Below are 6,000 nucleotides of genomic sequence, written 5' to 3' on the forward strand. Positions count from 1 at the left end.
TATCAAACAATATGACCTAAGTAAGGGGAGTTAATATCTCAAATGTTAATGGATAAAGACAAGTTAACAGTGTTGTTTAAGACAGTGATCTAATTTAAAATTTTATAGGACATTGAGCTAGCAATGGCATTTTGAGGGGTTTATGTCAAAGTAATTTTTGTGTATAAGAAGCAAAACATGAGCATCCTTAATAACTTTATTTAATGTAGTGAAATTAGTTCAAACAATTATTATAATTTATGGTTTTATCAATTTTAAAAATATCAATGTATGGAGGGAATTACCTCATATTTTTGAAGTTGAAAAAAGGTCTATCATATTAAATTTCTTATTGAAATTAGCTATCGGCTGTTGAGCTGATTTATTTAGGGCTGCCTGTCTAATATTTTAGGGGTAACTATTTTTAGGGTTATTTTCCTCAATAACAAATTGTTGACAAGGGCTTTAAGTAAGGCCCTGTTTCAATGTTTAGAGGCTTCCAAAATCTGTTTTTAACTTAGAAGAGGAGTAAAATTTTTAACTAGGAAGCTTATTGTTCTTGGGGTAAGATTAGGATTTTAATCTCTTTCTGTCTATATGATTTCATTTCTTTTTCCTCATTTGGGCTCCATTTAACTATGCTATAACATCTAAACTTGACTAGGACTATGTTAACCTTTGCAAATCCCTTGGAATGTCTAGGGCTAACTGGATGATAAACTCATCCCTTGAAAATGGGTGACCCCCTATAAGTTTAGGTGCTGTACTATCTCTTTAAGTCTCTCCATGAAAATAGTAGGATTTTTTTCTAAAGGCTTACTTAAAAAAAATTTTTTAGACATTTTGTTTACCTGTTAGATATCTGTTTGGGGGAGTTGTCTGTGCTCCAAATAGATTATTAGGTTTGTTCCTATTCTGTGTTATTGGGACATGGTTAAGATAAATCTCTTTTAAAACTGTTTTTAAGATGGCTCTCTATTTTAAAGTTTAGCTAAGTGCCTCTTTAGATAAGGTTAGACATCTGGTATAAATTTTGAAATATTACAATACATGAATTTGGATCTCTCGGAAATCTCCCTGAATTTGTTTTAGTCTATATTAAGTTTGAGAGGTTCCCTTCGATCTTTCTTTCTAGTAGGTAATTTTTAAAGGCATGCTTTGATGATAGTAGTGTGGCTAGATATGAAACTGAGATATCTTTTATTGATTATTGTAATTTCTCAGCATATAGACTAACTGATCCATCCTAACAACTCAAAAAGAACCCTCAATCTCTTTCTGAGTGAAGGTCTCAAAATATCTCTATATCTCAGAATATTATTCTTTAAATAGGTGTCTCTTAATTGTCTTTAAAAACTATGATTGAGGTTAATTCCCAGTGTAGGGAGTAATATATAAGTCTTTACCATAATTTTTTATGGATATTAGGTCCAGTGAGAGAAATTGTATAATACCAATGAATTTCAAACAAAGTTTGCAACTTTTATTGTTCAAAACTAATGTACAACTTTAATTTAGAGAACACCAGTCCTAATAAAATATTCTCCTAAATCCCATAAATAGCCAAAAAATAGAAGTAATATGCAAGAATCAGCAGTATCTTTGAATCAATCAACTTTAGTCTCCAAGGAGAAGTGTCAAATTGGAGTTTAAGTCAGCATTTTAAAATATTTATTGTTTATTAAAGGATGTGAATTTATTCACTAAAATTAATCCTTGTCTTAAACATTAAGAATCACTAGACAAAGACCTTACTTAATGTAAATAAACTTAACATTTTAATAGGTTTTTATCATGTCAAAATATGGACAAAATCTTGGCTTATATTAGTATAATAAAATCAGGGGAAGACGTCTGAAATATTCTAGAATTAATCAGTTCAAATTATTATAGTCAGTTCAGTTATACATAAATTTGTTTCTCAATTATGTTAACTTTCTATATCATCTGTCTAGAAAATGATATAAGGATTGCCTTACTTAGGAAAATTCTTTTATCATTAAGGTCTAGAATATAAAGATCTTGTTTTACCCAAAGATGATTTTTATCTTCTTCTTAGGACTGCCAATGTGTGCTTCCTCTCTGTGGACGTATCTTCTTTTCCTTTTTTTTTTTGAATTTTTTCTTTTGGTTATACTTTGGAACAATTTCTGTAAATCTTAGAATCTAAACAAATTATTATACCTTGATAAGAAGAAGTATCTCAATGAAAATATAGTTAAAACTCTTAGACATTTTTGTTGACAGAATAATATCTATTTATCATCTTATAAAAGTTTGTACAATAATTTGAGAATTAGGGATTACTTGATGTTGTATTATCTCTTGAAAGAAAAATTTTTATAGTAAAATACATTTATCTCAAATATATAACTGTAACTATAAAAGGCATAACATCAGATAAATGCATATATAAGAAATATAAATTAGGTGTTTTCTGTTGAAGGAAAATGATTAGAAGCAAATAGATACACATTAATTAAACAATTAGACATATATGTTAATTGTTCTATGGATTAAAGACTATAGATTATCCAATAACTGAAAAAAATATGCATTAAGAATAAAGGTATAACTTACTATTATACAACTACGGAATTTTAAAATAAGCCCCATCAAAGTATGTGGCTCTTAAAAGTATTTGGATCCATTTATTTTACCTTGGATTAGTAGTGCACTTTTTATGTATGTGACGTCAGGCAATATGGTTAAAGTAAAATCCTTGTGTATACATTTATTTATTTTTTTGTAATATAGTCACAAATGAGGAGAATAAGGATTTCTCAGTCGTCACAGGAATATCGTGAGAAAATTGTCTTAGGTTGACGGCTTTTGTTCCTGTGATGAGCAAAATGCATCCTCCTAATCTCCAAAATTAAACTCAAACTACAAAGTAGTACTTCTCATCAGTGTAACATTATTTAGTAACACAACCATAGAGAGAAAAAGGAAGGATTTAAAGGAAGCTGTTGAGGGATAAAAAAAATCAAGTTATTTAGCTTTGAGAGCAAGTCAGGCTTAGGGCTGCAAGGTAGAAGCCTATGAAATTAGATTTTGCCTGAAAAAGATACCTTTTGTTAGTATATTTACGGCCATTCTTAAAAATGCAGGCTCTGTGTAGCTTTAGCAGTAGAAGTGTGGGAAGCAGGAAGTATAGGTTAGTGGCAGGGAGGCAGGTCTAGAAGACCTGTCTGACAGTGGAAAGACCAATGGGAAGCCTGAGATATGCAGGAGGCAGGATCAGGAAGCCAGGCTCCTAGGTTACCAGGGTGATGGAAGAGCATGGAGCTGGTGGGCGTGGCCACTGCAACCAGCCTCCTGCTTCCCGTTGTCTGGGGCAGAGGCTCCCAGAGCTTCCCCAGTGGGTTGCACTCCTTTGATTTGTCCACATTTCCACCCTGGGAAGGATCCTATGGATGGGCAATGGCTTGCCTTTTGTATTTTCCCTTGGCAGTGCGTGGGCACTTTAAAAGTGGGGTTTTTTTTTTAAAAAGAAATAACTTTATTTTGTTTTTATGTGGTGCTGAGAATTGAACCCAGTGCCTCATGCTAGGTGAGCGCACTACCACTTGAGCCACATCTCCAGCCCCTAAAAGTGGGTTTTAATGGTATATGCCAGCATTACTTTCAGATCTTAAGGCAGTCTGCAATTGGCATCTAGGTCAGGGTGTTTAAGGGTCAAAAGTACTGCTGGTGGGGTGGGTGGTGGTGGGGGGGGGGGGAATCTAGTCACAGACCCTATAGGGAACAGTGGCTAGAGTCTTGTAGGACAAGAATGCAGTGAAGAGGTGCAATATAAATTGTTTGAGCACCTTTAAAAAACAGCAGAAAACCAAAATTTGCCTCTCTAGAAGTAGAAAATCCCTCATATCAAGTCTCACCATGAAAAATTTTTCCTTTTTCCTCTCACTCTGCAAACATTGATTCCTAGCATATAATTCCCCCCTGCCAAAATATTTACCTAATATTTTGAAATATAAAAAATTCACAAAAAAATCCACAAAAATGCTTTTCCCATGGGAGAGGACTGAACTTAGCAACGTATCCTGTTAATCACCTCAATAATTGTTTACATTTATTTATGATCTCTAAAATTGCAAAAAATAATTTTTTTTATCTTTAGAAAGATGAAAAATTCCCAGATATTATGAGTTTAACATCACAAATTTTTCTTTTAATTCACTTATTTTCTACAATTCAGCCCACAATACTGAAATCCTAAGTGCACTTAACTTCTGGAGAGAAATTCTAAACTCACTAAATTTCTAAAATTCACACTGGAGTTCCTGTTTAGGTGTCATTTGTCACAACACATGACTAAATCAGTCAGGGTCACTCAGGGTGATCTGGGCTGGCATGAAATAATTACACAGAGACAGAGAAATACCTTTTTCTTTGGGTTCTATAACAGTTCCTCTGACCCAGCTCCCACAAAGGAGGCAAGCCAGGCAAGAAAGAGAGCATACCTGGAACCCAGGTTTTATTGGGGGAGGCTATACCATGGACTTTCTTTTTTTTTTAATTTTTTATTGTTGGTTGTTCAAAACATTACATAGTTCTTGATATATCATATTTCACACTTTGATTCAAGCGGGTTATGAACTCCCATTTTTACCCCATATACAGATTGCAGAATCACATCAGTTACACATCCATTGATTTACATATTGCCATACTAGTGTCTGTTGTGTTCTGCTGCCTTTCCTATCCTCTACTATCCCCCCTCCCCTCCCCTCCCCTCCCCTCTTCTCTCTCTGCCCCCTCTACTGTCATTCATTTGTCCCCCTTGTATTATTTTTCCCTTTCCCCTCACTTCCTCTTGTATGTACTTTTGTATAACCCTGAGGGTCTCCTTCCATTTTACCATGGACTTTCTATCCCCAAAAGGGCAAAGGGGTTGGATTACAAAGGAATAGATGAGTGTAACTCAACCCCAGCAGATGACACCTACTCCTGGAGCCACACCATGGTATCTGAGCTGGGATAACGCTGGTGCATCAGGACTTAAAGGGATATTAATTGAGGGAAGCTCCTGACTGTTCTTCATTGCCCATTTCTTCATTTGATATCATGAAAAGATGAACACTCAAGTGGAAAATGTATTATCATAACCCCAATCTGCCTCTTCTTGAACAGTGAATCAAAGTCATGAGGGATCCTATGGACCACCCATGTTTCTTTGAAGGCAACTAAGTATAAACTGACATTCAGCACAACATCTTTTATTCATGGGGTTTTAGCATCCTTCCTTGTTACATGAATAGCTGTTGCTTTGTCAGGCTGATTTCACCTTAATTTTTTTTTCTGATCTTTATCAAGTATCACAAAATAATCTTTAAATAGGTGGGTGTTATATTCTTTTCTAGGCTGGTTTTCCCATAACAATGGATTAAAAGTTCAGTAGTGATTCTTTTGCATATGTGTATCAGATATTTCAATTGAAAATATTCCATAGCATGTTCAAGTTTTATAAATTGTTCTTATATTGTGGCATCCAAAGGTATTATACAATATGAAAGTAATAAAGAAATTGTGCCAAAAATGCATGCTGAACTTTTTCTTAATGTAATAGTTACCACAATTTCATAGTTAGTTACAGATTTGTAGAAATAGTGTTAGAAGCTGATTGTGGTGGTGCATACCTGTAATATCAGGGGCTACAGAGGCTGAGGCAGGATGATCACAAATTCAAAGCCAGCCTCAGAAGTTTAGTGAGGCCTAAGTACCTTAGGGAGATCTTGTCTCAAAATTAAAAAAAAAAAATTAAAAACCATCTAGGCATATAGCTCAGCGGCAATGCACCCTTGGGTTCCAACTCTAGTACTGCAAAAAAAAAAGAAAGAAAGAATAGTTTGTTTGATGTTATTGTAGTTTAAGCCTGTTATCTCCCTGTAATAATAGTGTTCATCAATTTAGTATGGGAAAGCATACATTATTTTTTCTATAGGCATTGGGCTGAATAATAGGGATATCATTATTATTTTAAACACATGTACATTACAGAAAAATGGAAATTACAGA

The sequence above is a fragment of the Marmota monax genome, unplaced genomic scaffold, assembly GCF_021218885.2.
Source record: "Marmota monax isolate L192 unplaced genomic scaffold, Marmota_monax_Labrador192_F-V1.1 WCK01_AAM20220418_F8-fsc00258, whole genome shotgun sequence".
NCBI classification, from domain to species: Eukaryota; Metazoa; Chordata; class Mammalia; order Rodentia; family Sciuridae; genus Marmota; species Marmota monax.